Genomic DNA, 17412 nt, shown 5'->3' on the forward strand with positions numbered 1-17412 from the left:
GGTTGTAGGAGATAGGTTAAAAATATTGCCTTGCTCACAGATGCTTGAATGAACTACTGCCTCTCAGGAATGTATCTTATCCATGACTACAAGAAGACTTTCTGTGATGTGCTTAAGCATGTTACATTTTAATATTTATGAATACATTAATGGTGAATGCACTCATCTGTCTGAGTTTACTGCAATTTCTAGCTTAAAAAAATATCTGAGTAATCCAAACCTTAGTTATGTAGGTTTCAAGTAATTTACTTGCATTATAACACTCACATTTATTCTTCAAGCACTACATAAGGACAGGACTCCATAAATCAGACCTGAAAATCATTCTTGCTTCAGAACACGTACCTGAAAGAAAAGTGAAAAATTGACTGTGTACCAAAATACTTTTCCTAGAGTTCAGCCTTGCAGCATCCCAGCTTGATAGCAGAGGTACAATGGATGCTGAAGAAGGCTCCAAGCATCAGCCCCTTGTTATCTAAAAACTCTCATAGCTTTTCCTTGTAACATTCCCATGGCAGCTCCACACAGCACTGGCTCTTTCTTTCCTTCTCTCTTCCTTCCTCAGGACTGGCTAACTCCTTCCTATCCCTCGCACAGCCACCCAACCCCGTCTGTTCCTTGTAGAACACCTCACCCTTTCAGTCCCTTGCACGGCCTCCTGTCCTGATCTGTCCCCTGAACAATATCTCACCCTTTCAGTCCCTTGCATGGCCTCCTGTCCTGATCTGTCCCCTGAACAACATCTCACCCTTTCAGTCCCTTGCATGGCCTCCTGTCCTGATCTGTCCCCTGAACAACATCTCTCACCCCTTCAGTCCCTTGCATGGCCTCCTGTCCTGATCTGTCCCCTGAACAACATCTCTCACCCTTTCAGTCCCTTGCATGGCCTCCTGTCCTGATCTGTCCCCTGAACAACATCTCTCACCCTTTCAGTCCCTTGCATGGCCTCCTGTCCTGATCTGTCCCCTGAACAACATCTCTCACCCTTTCAGTCCCTTGCATGGCCTCCTGGCCCTTCCCCCTCACTGCATGGCCAGCAGGCTCCAGCTGCCTCTCCACCAGCTAACCCACTCTTTTATAATCCCATCCTTATTGGACACACCTGTGAGGGCAAGGCTGTTCCCACCCTGTGGTAATTAACACTGCTGCAATTATCAGGGGTCAGACTGCCTTCAGCACTATCTCTATCCTCCCACAGCTCCCCCTTTCTTTTTTAATTGTTAAGTTGCAGCATCTCTAGAAGGACCTGTTTAGGTAAACTGACATTATGATATATTCACATATTTCACTTAGGACTAATAGTTATGTAAATGTATAAATACAATACATATGTTTTACTAGTAAATAAACACACTGTACTGAGTAACAGAATTACTCAGTCTCCAGCTTTTCCTGTATCTGTGGCTTTAATTACTTTTCATGTTCTTTCATCAGCTTTGCTGCTTTGCATGGTGTTCTCTATTCTCCACAAACTTTCTCATTTCCCTGTTGCAATGGTTCTCAGCTTCTTTTAGTTGATTTATGAGTCCCATTTTTTCCTCAAGCTACTTTTTTTCTATCAGTTTGGTACTTCACCTCATTTTCCTTCAGTTCCTTTTGCAGCTTTATTAATTCCTCATTTTCATGGTTTTCTCCTCATTTTTGCTCATCTTTTGCTGCCAGTCACTATTGCACTGGTTATTGAGCTCTCTATATTTCTGCTTCCATTTCCAAAACTAATCTGTTGGACTCTTCTAATTTGCCTTCAAGCACTTGATTTTGTTCAGTCTGAGTCTGTTCTTGTTTTTCTAATGTCATCTGCATGTCTTTTTTTTTTCACACAGATCTTTATGTGTTTTCTCATACTGTTTGGAGATTTCTTCCAGCTTTTCTTTATTCAACTTTTTTTTTTTTAAGTTGCAGGATTGTGTACTGTTTGAGCTCTAATTCTTCACTAAACTGCTTTTTAACTTTCACGAGTTCAATAATGTATTCCCCCAGGGATTTCTCCTGAGTTTGCATTGTACACCAATCCTTTTGTACTTGCTGAATTTTTTCATTGGCATTAGAAAATTTCTCTTTCAAATCTGTGTATTCTTTTTTCCTCTGCAATTTTTTTTGTTCAAACTTTGTACAAGGACAGAGCTTTCAGAAAGATCTTTATGTAACAGTTCTATAGGCTGCATTTCCTCATACATAGTTTTCTTCATTTTCCTGAACAATGTGTTTCATGGTCTCCAAACTGTTCATCAACTGCACAGCTTCATCCTTCAAATTTGCTTCTCAAGCACTAAACTCTTGTAGTTTTGGGTTTTGTTGTCTACACTGGTACATTTCTCTTGTAGAGCTTCTGTATTGCTTTCTAGATTTAGAACAGTAGATTGTTTTTGTTTTAGTTCTTCCAACTCTTCCATCCCGCCACCTTTAGTCCTAAAAGCCTCCAACTGGTATTCAAAACCCCTTATTTCTCCCTCATAGCTGGCAGCTTTCTCAATTATATTTTGTTTAACACCTGTTACTTCATTATTTAGCTGAATAATCTTTTCTTCTCCTGATATTTGAGTCTCCATCCCTCAGTTCTCAGCTAGGGATGGTGCATTTGTTTAAAGGTCATCCAGATGTTCAGGCTCTTGGTCCTGCCTGCTCTGCTCTCAGGCTCCTGGTCCTGCTTGGCTCAGTTTGGCTGGGCTACACCATTTTTACTGCTCTTAGGTCCGCAGTTGCCCGCCCAAATCACCTCAGGATCACGTCGGGGTCACCACACAATGGTAGAGAAACAACTTACACCACAGAAGATTCCAAACATCAGCCCCTCACTATATAAAAGCTCTCATATCTTGTCTTTGTAACCTTCCCATGGCAGCTCTACTGGTTCTTTCTTCTCTCTTCATTCTAGAGAACCAGCTAACTCCTTCCTGTCCCTTGCAGGTAGCTACCTGACCCTTACTTCTCCCAGCACAGCCAGCAGTCTCCAGCTGACTCTCTACCAGCTAATCCACTCTTTTATGACTCCCATCCTTACTGGACACAGGTGTGAGGGCAAGGCTGTTCCCACTCTTAGGTAATTAACACAGCTGAAATTTATCAGAGGTGAAGCTGCTTTCAGCACTTTCTCTATCAGTCATCCTACATCAGTTCTACATTACAGCTGAATAAACTGGCTTAGTTAACCTAAAGGTAAACTTTCTAATTAAACCTTGAAATTTAAACCTTCATAACTTTTGAGCTGTTCCTTGTTCATTTTACATATAAACCCATTACTTTATATAGAAATAATTTGAAATACCTAATTTTCAAGTATTTTATGAAATAGGTAGAAAACTGAGGCCTCTAAAAGAATGAAAAGCAATGTTTCTTCTGCATGAGTCTAATTCTAGCTGATGATGACAAGTAGTCATCTGAAGGACTTTTTTTTTTTGCATTTCAAAATTAGTGGTGCCTCCTAAAGTATATCTCAAAGTTAACCATTTTGATTCCTTTGAGAAAAAGATTTCCTTCGTGAGGTGTGATAGAATTTTGTGGGAAACTATAGTTCAGATACCTATTCTGCATTTTGAATTAGCATATCTTTTTAAAGATGAGTTTTTTAAGACAGGCTCACCTCTCTAGCTGTTTACAAAGCCATGTATTTCATGATGTCCAGAGAAAAATGTCCTTTTTTAGTGTAGAGGTATGATTCAATAAACCACAGAACGTACAAGACATAGAATCATTCATCTTTCACACAGGATCACCAGCTACATCAGATTTTCTTCACCATAAACATTTGATATTTTTTATGCTACTGAATAGCCGTTTTTCAGTTTTCGTCTATTAATACACTAATAATGTTTTACTAATCAGTAAAACAAGCATTTTCTGATTTTGTACAGGTTTGCAGCTAGAAGGCTAAATTTTTACCAAAAGTAAAACGTAACCTTCAAAGGCTATATCAGATTTTGAAATGCAAGACTAAGAAAAGCAAAATACAGAAGGTAATTACAACACAATTGATGTTGAGGTGGTATTTACAGACTAGACAAAAAAATTCCAGTGATTAAATTGCAATCTATGGCCTGCGGGTAGTGAGATCTCAAGTTGCTTATTCAAATTCATCCCTAGCTACCCTATCCTGTAGAAAATTCTACTTTCAATACTCACAAGATTCTCTAAAAATTCTTAGTGTTCTCTTCTTTTATTAACATAATGAAAGAACATATAATGTTCAAGTGAAAGAATTTAATGTGAAACCTTTATTGAAATTCAAAATACTTCATTATAAAATAATTCTCTTTTTGAACTTTTTGAGTGAAATATCCTTGTAATTGCAGTTGTTTTTTTTTTTTCCCCTTGTTAGACATATTAAAATCCATACAGACATGTTCTAGGGTTAAATGTCCTGAGAGTAACAGATGCTCAAAATGATCAGGAAAGGTATCCCACCTTTCCCTGGTTACAGCCCTCTCTCAGCTGGAGGAGCACAGCCTTATGCAGTACCGTAGCGCCTTATGTCATCTACTCTTTGAGAGACTTCAGACTAAATGTTGAGTAACAACAAGTAAATGTTGCAATATTTCATAGGAACACAAATACTGCTTCAAAACAGCTGTATGGCCAGATCTGTCCTTTTAAAAAGAAACAACAGGATCCACAAGGAACTCACAGGAAAATAATCTCTGAAGGTGTACTTCCACTAGAGGCTTTTGAAATATCTTCCCTTGGATTTGTCTTTGAGGTTAGCTGAGCTTTAAGGAAAGCAGCTAAACTTAAAGACATTTAAGTACCATAGTTTATGAAGCTGCAGATAATATATTAGCTGCACAGTACAGCTAATATGCTTCTTAAAATATTCGTATTAAATATGTATGAACTTCCTCTTTGACATTTGGATTGCCTTGAAAAAAGGTTCTGTATTAATTTATATTCAGTCTGCTAAAAATTATAAAATTTGAAACTATTTTAGTTATAGTTAACAGGATATCCAAATATCATTATTAATTTAAACATCTATCAGATTCCTTTGCAATGCTGTTGCAAAACATGCATAAGACAAATTTCTAAAGGCTTCCTTTCAACAGCAATTCATAAGATAAACTGAATGACTGCTTCTGGTTGACCCTAATCAATCTATGCAAATAGAGTAACCTTGCCCAAGAAATGAGTGACCACAGACACCATCTGTGCCACTTCAGACTCTAGAACTGGATCTAAAACACAATTTGCTACAAATATGTACACTTGCACATATAGCAGGAGTCAGACTAGGCACACTACTAACATTATAAAAAAACAAGTATCAAAGGTATTTCCAAACTATTTTTTAAAGCAAGATATTGCTCACTGAGTAAATTTATGCACATAGTTAAATTATGATTCTCTAGGTATGAGAGCATTGGAGAAGTTCTGTATTACATATTTTTTTTAAAATTAATCAATTTTGAAAGCTGTAACAGTGCTGCTATGCTGAAAAGTTGGAAGAGGAATTGCAAATATCTGAGATGTTTTTTAAAATAAAATATATGTAAACATTTAATGAAAATTAGAAGAGGTCAAAACTCTCCAAAATGTGTGCATAGAAGAGGGAATCTGTGGCTGGAGGTTTTCTGGTGGTGGATTTGTTTGTTTTATCATACATCTTGCTGTCTATTCCATCATTCCATCCTGCAGGTTTCCAATTTGTGAAATACTTCTACTTTGTGACATACTTCTACATAGTTTTGTTAAATGGCTTTGCACAGTCCCTAGACACATGGAAGTGCTAGATATCTGCTATCTTTTTCTCCATAGATCGTATCAGAAAAATACACTTTCTTTTTACATGACATAAATAACATTCAAAAACACTCTTTCAATAAATATTCATATCACAAGAGTTATGAGTACTTTAGTTGAAAGCAAAGTTACATTTGCTATCCTAGGGGATCTAAAAAAGACCTACACACCTAAGTCTATTCTGAGTAAGTAATATATAGTGACATATTGCATGTTTCATTCTCTAAATGTACAAGTTCCTTTTTTGATATGAAGAAGTATCCAGCAATGCAGATAACCTATTTTTTTTCAAAAGCTGTCATTTTGCCGTTCAGAAATTTGCATTGAAAACCAAACCATGGTGGAGAAATTCACCCATTTTGTTAAAAATTCATCAGTTTTCCATTAGAAATGTACAGTTACACAGTTGGTTCATTGTCCCCCCTGCATTTAGAGCAACTCATTGTCCAAGGGCATTTTTTGAGGTGTTCCTGTCTTGCAAATGATAATCTGCAGAATGCTCACTAATGGTCTGGGAAGACCTGGTTGTCCTGTGGTTTTAGCCATAGTACTTAAATCCTAAAAAGTGGGAAATTTGGAAACCTGACTTCCTGTAAAACATGGGAGAATTATTTTATCTGGTTTTATGACTACTGATCCACTGGATAAGATTTGCACTCATTTCAGCATAAGTTCTAATAAGTAGTGTAGTTTTTTCTACTTCTCAGAACAAGCTTTTTGTGTTTATTTATTTTAAACATGTTAATTTGTTTCAGAGAGTTTATCTGAAGCTTTGAGCAACCCATATACTAGTTTTGAAAGTGTACTTTTCAGCTTTGAGTTTATCCCTACTGTGCTATTCTGTGTGATAAACTTAGTTTTGAAAAGTCAAGACTTAAAATTTTACATTATTCAAAGGAATGGCTATAATTCGATGTTCATGCATAAAAATATGTGTGTGACCTAATTATTGGTCAGCTGTTTTAGTCTAACTAAATATGCTCTCTGGGCATAATCTCTCCATTGCATTTTTTGAAACACACATATTGAGTTTTCCAATATAAAAACTTTGTATCAAAAAAAAATGGGGGCTTGAAGGTTGACATTATCCAGCTTATTAAATTTTACATTTTCACAAATGTTCTGGTTAAAAAGAAAATACGTATATACATATAATCCACTGGCAGTGTGAAACCATTTCTGATTTCAGTGTTGTCTGCTAACTTTTATCCAAAGTTCCTCTTAGCTATATTTGTATTGACAGAGAAGATTTGCAATATAGGTTATGGTACTGGTGAAAGAATATTTAGTCACTGTACTTTTCCTTATCAGCAGTGTGAATGATTGGCCACCACACTCACAAGGGCATGGGGATGCAAAAGGACAACACTGATCAATAGGTAAATTCATGTGAACAACAGCTTGCTGTGCATTAGAGAAACTTCATGGGATTTATCAAGAGACAATGACTAATACATGCCTGCAGAGATCATTAGGATTCATACACAATTCTGAGTGAAAGCTGATGAAAGTTAAAGCTGAACTCCTACATAGAAATTAAAAAAAATGGGGACTATGATTTGGCCTGGTTTTTCAAAGCAAGTTACCATTTTTTTATTTTCTTTTCACATTCTTTTTCCTGTGCATATTATGAAAATTTGACTTTGAAAGCCTTCCTTGTAATTTTAAGATCTCCTGTAACTTTCTTACAATTTTTTAGTCCTACCCCCTATCCACAAACTGACAAAATTTGGTTTTTTAGGGGAAAGCCCAGACAAAATTCTTCTGTGACTGGATATGACCAAAATAAATATCATTGATATCTTTGCCAAATTAATGATCAGTGAGACATACTGTTTTGTAAATGCTGCTATATTTTCACTATATATTTCACTACTACTACTACTCAACATGATAAATAACTATTTCAGTCTGAAAGAGAAGGATGTGTGTGCTCTAGTTTTAAGTAGTTGTTTTAATTTCATTCTTCTGTTTTGCAAGGCTCTTTGCTACCTGTTGCATCCTGGAAAATGGGATCAGCTTTCTGTTTTAACTAATTCTATTTTATGGTATGATACTTAACAAAAATAATGTAATTGGGTAAAATGTCTCCTAAATTATGAATTGCATCCTGTGGGTTTATTTGTTTGTCTGGTTTCTGGTGGGTTTGGTGTGGGAGCGAGCTGGTAGGATTTTTTTTAATATTTGTTTGAGTTTGTTTGTTTGTTCATCTGTTTGCTTGCTTGTTTGTTTTGAAAGCAGGGATAATCAGCCTGTTTGATCCAATAATTTTGTCTGGATTGTAAAAGGAAAGGTAAATTGATTGATAAATCCACAAACTCTGAGGTAGTGTGCTATCAATTTTAAGTAGAAAAGAACATTGAGAAAAATTAAGATCTCTTACCAAAGGAATTATTCCCATGCACCAGTGTCTGAAAATGGCTCTAAACCATGGGAGTTAACTCGACTGAAAGCAGTGGGAAGTTTTACAAAATTTTAAATTATCTTTTTTTCATGCACCTTTATAACTGTATACAGTTACAATACTGTGCCTACATGAGTTTACGAAAATTAACACAACGAGTATGGGTCCCCATAACTAATTTTTAACAAAGTCTAACATATGGATAAGGAAAAATTGAGTCATTTCTATTACTGTCATCCGTTACAACCACTGAGGAGTGCCTACATAATCTGGTTTTCACTTCCTTAACCCAAAGGTGTTTGTTCTTCAGTCAGTCAAACACATCTTCTCTTACAAGACAGCACCATCCAATCCAAATCCTGGTGACAATCTTGAAATTAATTTCATCTTTTGTTTTCAAAGTTGCATTCAACATCACAAATACAGCCTTAGACAATTTCAATTTACTACAGTAAAAGGGTCAATAGGCTTTGTGCCTGTCTGCTCCTTTGCATCCTTTTCTAGAACAGCACAAGGACATGAAACAGCTGGAGACAGACACATAAGTAACCAGCTACCCATTTAATATCTAGTTTTATTCCTTCCTCTCCATGCAGAGTAAATCCTAAACATTTTTAAAATGCTTGTTTGAACTGGCTTAACCTTGAAATAAAAGGGGCTTCCACAAAAAAATTTATGTGATTATGGCTTAAACAATTCTCCTGTTCAAATGTTCTGGAGCTCTCATGATTAAATCAGAGTCAATGATTCTTCAGATGTTAATCTTATAAACCAGATTTATATTTGGACTGATCTAAAAAATGATTATTTATAAAGAGCTATTTATTGAAATAGCATTTGAGGCAGAGTAAACGGAAGTTATATCAGAACAATCCTTCAGCTTCATCAACAATAAACCTTTCTCAAACTTTTAATAGAATTCTGACTGTCATTATGACAGAGCACCAATATATTGGCTAAAGCAATAATGTGAAATACAATTGTCAGAAGGTATATAAGATTGTTTCTATCAAGAATTTTAGGTCTTAATGTTTTGACATTTAATGCTTCAAAATTAGAACTGTCAGTTGTGTTAATCATTTTGGAAGTTGCTAGTACTGTCATATAAAGTTTTATATCAATTCTTAATACTCTTAAAAAGACTGATCCTTATATTTAAAAAGTGTTGCTAATTGTTTTAATAAATTCAAAGGTCTATTTGTTCCTTCTCCAAGTCCAGAAAATACTTTTTTTCTGAACAGTTTACACAAAGACAACATTAACCATCTCCCTTTAGCAGTTATCATCTATTGCTATGATGTGTACCAAATGGTACTGTTCATTTTTTATACCCTACTGATCATTTGTTTACATCATGGGAACATTTGAGTACGCTGGTGTAACTATAAATGTGAAGAAAAACACAGTCACTTTCTTTAAATAGAACTCTTAAAAAAACAAAATATCTCACATAGGTAACAGCATCAACAGCAACAGTAATTATAAAGACTATAAATATAAAAAAAGAAATAGATGAGGAAGCTAAAACATCATAACAGCATAATTAGCCAGCTTCACTGCACATTTCTTAGTTGTCTTAGTTCTCCTTTTCTGTGCTAAACCTCTGTACAGATTATATTTTCAGTCACATCTTAATAAATTCATAAATTCCTGGAGCCCCAAGATGTTGTTTATCACCAGATCATTAGCACATCTCAAAGTACATGATTTGATGACCTGCCTTCTGCATGAATTTAGGAATAAAGTTTATTATATTTTCTTTTCAGTATCCTTTACTGTTATCCATCATTTTTGACAACCTGTTGCATTTTTTTATCCCTCTTGTATAAAGAACATATATTTTCTAGTGTATACAAATATAAATGATTCTTACCATTCATAGCATTTCAGTAAGATTTTTCTTATTTCATATTATTGTCAAAAATACTATCACAGATCTTGCAATATAAATAGTAATAATTTGCCAGTTATCTTCATGTGAAGTGATCTCAAGCAATGAAGTAGATACAATATTTCATAACAGTAGAAAATAACACTTTCTTTCTGCTCAAATCTCTTAATCAAAGGATAATAATTTTAATACACAGAATCTGGGTCCCAGACGCAAAGATTTTTCTGTCTTTGCAAAGAACCAACAGAATAGTACAGAGTACAGAACAGCAGAGACAATCAGCCTAATTTATTTCAACAAAGACCTCCAGACAGAGTCACTGTATTTCTAATTTATCTAAGTACCAAAAATACAAAGCTAGACTCAGAGCAGATGAGGGAGTCTCAGGAGTCTCAGAGTCCTAGGCTCTTCTTTAATTCCAAGATACAATCCATTAGATACTATATTTTCCAAATAAGCTCAGTAAGGACTTTTTAACCTACACAAGTATTTGTAAAACAAATTACACCAATATTGTAGTATCAATTTGAGATGTAATCCCTCATTCTATAACTAGATTATTTTAAGAATACCATATATTCATTTATCTTTCCTGTCCATTTGGATGGTATTTGGATAGATGCTTTATTCTTCTCATAACTTTTCTTGCACATACACTACAAAACAGAAAATAGCAAACTCTCCCACGTGCACTGACAGGCCGCAATTGTATTAAAGAAATACAATGAAATAACCACACTGAGACTTGGCAATTCTGAAATTAGTTAGTTTCAAATATTCAGATGTGTTTTCTACCCTTAAGTTATAGAAAACTGACATTTTTTCTGTAGTTTACTCATTATCTCTCTAAACAAATAATTAGTTAGCAATTCAAACTAAAATATGTGGAAAAATATGGATACTGAAAGAAAATACTGTCTTAATAGAATTAGTAAATGTTCAACATTTCATGCTGCAAAAAGTGGTAGAACAAGATGTTTCAGAGATGTGTTTTCTTCCCCCCAAAATTGTAATGGTATCTTAACTGAAAGACAAGAACAGTTTGGGTTTCAAGGTGAGCAGATGTGGCTAGAAAAGTAATTAAAACTGACTGAAAATAATAAAGAATACACAGTCATGGAAATATTGTGGTTGTTGTTGTTGTTATTGTTGTTGTTGTTATTATTGTTATTGTTATTCTTATTATTTTATTTTATTTTATTTTATTTTATTTTTTTTATTTTATTTTTATTATTTTTTTATTATACAGATTTTTCTGGTCTTTGCAGGGCCAGTCTTTAAACACCATCATTGTTGCTGCTGCAATTCTTGTGTTAGAAGAAGGGAGTGCAATCTTTAATTAGGGAATAGGCCAGACAATTAACACCAGCTTTCTATAATGGGCTGTACGAAGTTTGAATGTTAAGTTTCTGTAATTTGATACAGTCTTAATCAAAAGGATTGTTCGGTTTGCAATGTTTGTAAGGAAGATGAATTATCTGAATGAGTAGACTTTGATTGTTTAATTTTCATGTTACTTCTACTGGTTTATTTTTATTGAAGTACATGGTAGATATAATTAAAATTTAAAGTTACTCATCTAAAAGTAGCTTTTTCTGGCTGTTTTTTTCATTGAATTATGAGTACAAAATGAAAACTAAGTATTTAAAATAAATGATTTCTAGTATTAGGAGGATGAGTATTAACTTTGTGTTTTAAGTGATTTTTAATGAATTTGGGGGTGTTCTTATATTTTCTCCTGCCCAAAACCTAAAGCAGATTTTTCTTTCATTTAACAGAAAAAGAGAAGGAAAGACGGACAAATTTTTTCTTTCTTCTGAGAAAGTAATATACCTTCATTTCCTCAGATGGTTTCTGGGAGGTCTAAGGATGATTTAAAGTGCTCCTCATTCCTTATAAATAATTCCCCAGAACTGATAAGGGGGTTTGGGTTATCCAGATGGGAGGACATATTCTATGTTTTATTATTAAAATCCTACATTATAAAGTGGTTTACACTTACAGCCATGCACACATATTGAGTTAGGGCATTTCTATTAAAGTGAGTGAGAACCAAATGACTAAATACTCTCCTGTGAAGTGGTTGTAAGATTTCTTGTGTAAAAATATTCAGCAGTTACTTGTAGTTGGTGTATTATTAGAGGCAGAAAAACCAAGTTAAAACCTTACTTTTATTTCTTCTCCATTTTTGTGATACTGCCATTTCACTGTTGTTTCAGTCTACAGAGTTCACTATTACAATGAGGCCACTGCACACACTTTGAACATGTAGAAGTTATGTATCCTAAAGAAGCATAGGGAGTATAAAACTAATTCTGATTTTCCAAGACTATGAATCCACTTTAATCAAATATTTGGTTTATGGATATAAGAACATGGGTGTAAATCAGGAGAGGTAAACAAAGTTTATGTTGCAAGATCAGTAATACTACCCCTACATCAACCTCCATCTGGTGTCTCCTAAGTATATAGAGAATTCAGGGATGCTGCTTATATAAAGCTAAAATTGGGGTTTAGGGTCTTTCATTTCAGGCATTGTTCAAAATTATTCATTTGTTAAATGATGCTAGCCTGTACACTGTACAAATATTTATTGCTGTGCAGTCCAGTGGAAGCTAGACATTAAGCAGGCTTATTCTTCCCACCCCCTTGTCACCTTCATTAGTACACTATGAGATAATGCTGATTTTTAAATTAGCATGAATCCTGAGCTACAGTGCAGTGGCATACTGATGAGGCTATAGCTTTCAAAATTTTTGCAACTACCTCCAGAGGACCTTTTGTGACCAAATGAATCTCAGCTACCTTTGACTTGAAAAATTACCCTTTCTAATATCAAATACCACTGTCACCTCAAAATACAAAAACAAATAATAAAAAGAAAACCCTACCCTCCAAAAAAATCCCTTTTTTTACAGATTTTAAACTGTTTCTAATAAAGGTTATGAATTTCCAGTTTTTCCAGTTAGAGCAGTGGTATGTTGAAAGAGATAATACTTCTTCCTACCTAATACATCCCACAGAACAAGCAGATATCTTGGTGATTTGTTTAATTATCAGCCTCAGTTACAACATAATATTTAGTTATAACACTAAATATATTTAGTTATAACACTAAGTTATAGTTCTGCTAGCATGACAAGAAAAACAGAAGGGTAAACTAATACGGCCAAACAGAACTGTTCAAAGTTTCTTTATCATTTAGAAGCAAAGTGAGAATATCCAGTGGCATTTTCCTAGCTGTATTTCAGGGTAATACTGGATTGTTTTTGTTGTTGTAGTTGTTCTTGCGTTTTGGAGGGTTTGGGGTTTTTCTTTTGTTTATTTTTGGTTTTTGGATCTTGGGGGTTTTTTGTTTAGTTGGTTTGATTTGGTTTTGGTTTTTTATTATTATTTATGTGGAGCTAATTCTGCCTTTAAATTTTTGGGGTGCTTGTGCACCACTAATTAGTGTTCCCATCCCTGCTGTCATGTGATGAGTGGCTAAGGCTTATCCCATATGACTGTTATTTAGCTTAAGCCTAAATCTACTTAAAATCAGTTATAAATAAAAGTTAGTGTGATTTATTTTGGGCAGAGCAGACTTGAGGCTAAAAGCATTGTAAAAACTCCCTCATTTTGTTACAGTTTATTTTTGCTATATTATTTGGTGCTGTTTTTTAGTGAAGCTCTACAAAGCTCATGAAGACCATGAATTAAGATGTATTTAGCTACAAAAAGCACTTGTGTGAGGATGGAATTAATGCATTTTACGATACCTTTGTACAGCATTAGGGAAGCAGACACTAACAAAATAGCTAATTTGACAACTCATTAATGGTAATAAACTAATAAATATTCTGTACAGTTCTGTCAGGTACATTGTGTCAATGATTAAACATCTAACATCTAACAATCTAACAATCACTAATGCTGTATTATTACTTACAGATGTCTTAAGTTTTATATCATTGCAATTGCTGAGTAGTTTTCATTTTACTGATTTGGCCATTTACAAGCTTTCTTACAGTGTTACTAACAAGGACTTTACACTTGAAATTTCTGGTTTACTATCTGCCTTGTTTTATGATTTAGCACAACTAAACCTTGTCGTTAAACCAAATATCCTTTTGCAGTTCTTCACTCAGTGTCTTGCTGGCAAATGAATAATTTCTGTCACAACTGCAAAAAGTTTGATTGCTGTGAAATATTACAGCAATCTGTCCGGGTTCTGCACATATACTTCAAATTCTGTCAAGCCTGCCTTGCCCTGGGAAATAAACCTTTCTCCTGAAGATAAATCTACACTACTCTTGAAACAAGTGGTTGACGTGTTTATTTAAAGGTGGTTTTCAAGCTCTGAGAAATTTATATTCATGTAGCAGGAAATATTAACTAAGCAATAAATTATGACACTAAAATCTACATACTGACAGATGTCTGTTAAGTAGAACATCCAGTGAAAATTTGCATTCATGAACTACATAAATGTCAGCTAACTGAAAATCAGGAAAATAGGCCACTATTTATGTTGAGTTAATCTTCTAGATTTCTCTTGTTGTAGTTGTTCATACAAGGATATTCGGCATTAAGATGAATCTTGTACACAGTACAAGCTCACAAAAAAGTTTTGTTTTTATTGCTTGCTATCCTCCTCTATTACTAGTTAGCAATAAATTAAATTAATTCTACTCAAGTCTGTTTTGCCTGTGGCAGCAGTTCATAAGCAATCTTCTGATCCATATCTCAGTCCACAAGTCTTTTCATTACATTTTCTGACTTTGTACTGCAGAGGAGAGGAAATGAAAGAGCACCTTGGTAAGCACCTGAAGACCAGCTGAGTTCAATGCCCCATTCATGTCAAAACTTGTGCACCAACTTTTTCATTTGCAAAAAACAGGTAAAGATGTGAGTTCATCAATGAAACTCTGAGACCAATGCCTACTTTGTGGTACTGCTGTTGAATTGCATGAACAACATTTTGCAATCTTAGAAATAAAACATACAAATTCTCAAGATTGAAATAAAGTCAGTAAACTCTCTACTGCCTCAAGTAGGAAATCATAAACTTCTTCCTTTTGTTTGTTCTTACTGACATCCCTGAGACTATTTTGTTAAAATCTTCCTTATTTTGCAGCTCTAATTTAGATTAAGTGATGAGCAATGGCTAAAGTGGTATGGCCCAGGAGCTCCAGAAAAAAACTGTGTTTCTCCTTTCCCATTGCTTTTGAGGTCAGATTTTCATCTATACTAAGGTATCCTAATATTTTCCTAACAAACCAGGAAACTCTGAAGTTGTCTGATTTACCCTCTCAAGGGTCAAGTGCAGAGAGATTTTTGGCATCTCTGAAAAATACCTGTCTGTCTTAGTGACAGAAATTACACCTAGACTGATCTACCCCCTAGTACAGGCTGAGCCCCTCACTCTGTAACTCAACTCCTCGGCTGAAAAATGGAAAAAACCTTCACTGCTCCAAAGGATATTTAAAAGTTACATGTGATGAGGTGTAAACTAAATAACAATTTAGTTATGGGAAGTTTATGGGAACAATTTGTGACAGTGACTATACAGACAGTGACTGAACAGTGAGCAGTGAAGTGGTAATTGTTTGCTGAAAGGAAGCTTCTGATCATCCTGTGTGATCTGTAGATGCCTTTAGAACCACATAAACTAATATGTCACCTGCACAGAGTAAACTGGCATGCAGATTTTTTCAGAAACAGTGTGTAAAGGAGAATTTAAAACCTCTCAGTCTGAGCCTTATAGTCTGGCATTTTATGAAGGAGCTGCACTGGTTCATTGTATATCGATTATTCTGAGCTGTGGAACCAGAAATAAGATTTTGATAAACATGACTTCATTAGTGATAATGAAATCCCCCATCTTTTCTTCTAATTTGAAAATGTCTTCTAGACTTTTAAGAAGAACATGATTTTCACAAAGTAAGATTTAAACAGAATCACAAGACAAAAATAGGGCACAGACATTTCCATGTGACTTATTTTGCTTTTAGAGAATTTATTAGAAATAAAAAAATATTTTACTTGTCTTTATTTCTCAAAAGCAAGTTGGATATGCAGGATTATCTTTCTGGTTCAATGTTGTAGTGAAAAAAAGACATCTTTTATTTGCTTATGATTTGGGAAAAGAAAAGGGAACAAAAGCAAATGTTTTTTCTTGCATGTGGAAAGAAAATAAACAAATTTTGAACTGCCAGTTGTTTTTTTTTAAACTGCAGAGTATAGCAAAGTACCTTTTTAAAAGTAAGGGTTTCAAAATCAACAACAAAAAGAGAGTGTCAAAATAGAATTTTCAAAGTCGCTACCTAATACCTACCTATTATTTGTTTTTAAAATACTTTAGAAATATTTTATTAAGATTTACTACATTGATAATTCAAACTAAGATATTTCAACAGCTTCTGTCTCCAGTTTTACCTGACTTCTCACTCACTCACTCACTCACTCACTCACTCAAATCAGACTAAATAGCAAGGCTATTTACCACAAAAGAAATGTATATATTTTTGTAGACAATAGAATTACTTCCACTTTTTTACTGCAAATTCAAGCTTCTTTATTTTTATCTCATTCAGCTTATAGTAATCAATTTTCATGCTGCAGATTTTTTCAATAGATTTTGGGGAAACACAGTTAACAATTGTGTAATGCAGTAAAACTTCAGTTTCCTACACTCACATCTGTCCTACAGAGCATGTAAAAAGTAATTTTATTTTTTCCATGGCAGAAAGTAAAATAACAGATCCATTCAGGGATGTTTTCCTCATAGTTAGTTGGTTTCTATATAGAATTTGGCAAAGAGAAATGTTAATACATTTCATAGAATCATAGAATTAAGAATGGTTTGCATTAGAAAAAATCTTAAAGCTCATCCAGTTCCAACTCCCTTGCCATGGGCAGGGACATCTTTCACTGGACCAGGTTGCCCCAAATCCCATTAAACCCTCCATTAGAAATTTTCAGGGGTGTGGCATCCACAGTTTTTCTGGTCTTCACCATCCTTACAGTAAAGAATTTCTTCCTAATATGTAATCTAAGCCCACCCTCTTTCAGTTTGAATCCATTCCCTCTTGTGCTGTCACTACATGCTTTTGCAAATAGTCCCTCTCATTCTTTCTTTTTGGCATCATTCAGGTGTGGAAAGCTACAATGAGGTCATCCCAAAGCCTGTTCTTCTCCAAACTGAGCAATCCCAATTCTCTCCTTTCAGCACAGGAGAGGTGCTCCATCCCTCTGATCATCTTGGGGGCCCCTTCTGGGCTCACTCCAACAGGGCTCCTGTACTGGGGACTCCAGAGCTGGATGTAGTACTCCAGGTAGGGTCTCTTTAATTGCCTTCATTTGGACTTTCAGTTACTGAGAGTTTCTCTTGAAGAAAAAGTGCAGA

At 34.8% G+C, this 17412-nt stretch overlaps 1 long non-coding RNA gene and 1 pseudogene across 2 annotated transcripts in view; both read right to left on the bottom strand.

The window, feature by feature from the left end:
• Nucleotides 1-17412, bottom strand: part of LOC111941243 (uncharacterized) — a 180713-nt gene that overhangs the window by 14553 nt on the left and 148748 nt on the right. The window contains exons 1-2 of one of the 2 annotated variants that reach the window (XR_002869906.2): nt 985-1050; nt 268-345 (exon numbers count right to left, since the gene is read on the bottom strand). This is a non-coding gene — a long non-coding RNA (uncharacterized LOC111941243). Of the gene's footprint in view, nt 1-267; nt 346-984; nt 1051-17412 lie in introns of those variants that run through there. The other variant, XR_015280953.1, reaches the window with a different exon arrangement.
• Nucleotides 1754-2595, bottom strand: LOC147648227 (kinesin-like protein KIF20B; annotated as a pseudogene).

Source organism: Cyanistes caeruleus, chromosome Z (assembly GCF_971803275.1).
Source record: "Cyanistes caeruleus chromosome Z, bCyaCae1.hap1.1, whole genome shotgun sequence".
NCBI classification, from domain to species: Eukaryota; Metazoa; Chordata; class Aves; order Passeriformes; family Paridae; genus Cyanistes; species Cyanistes caeruleus.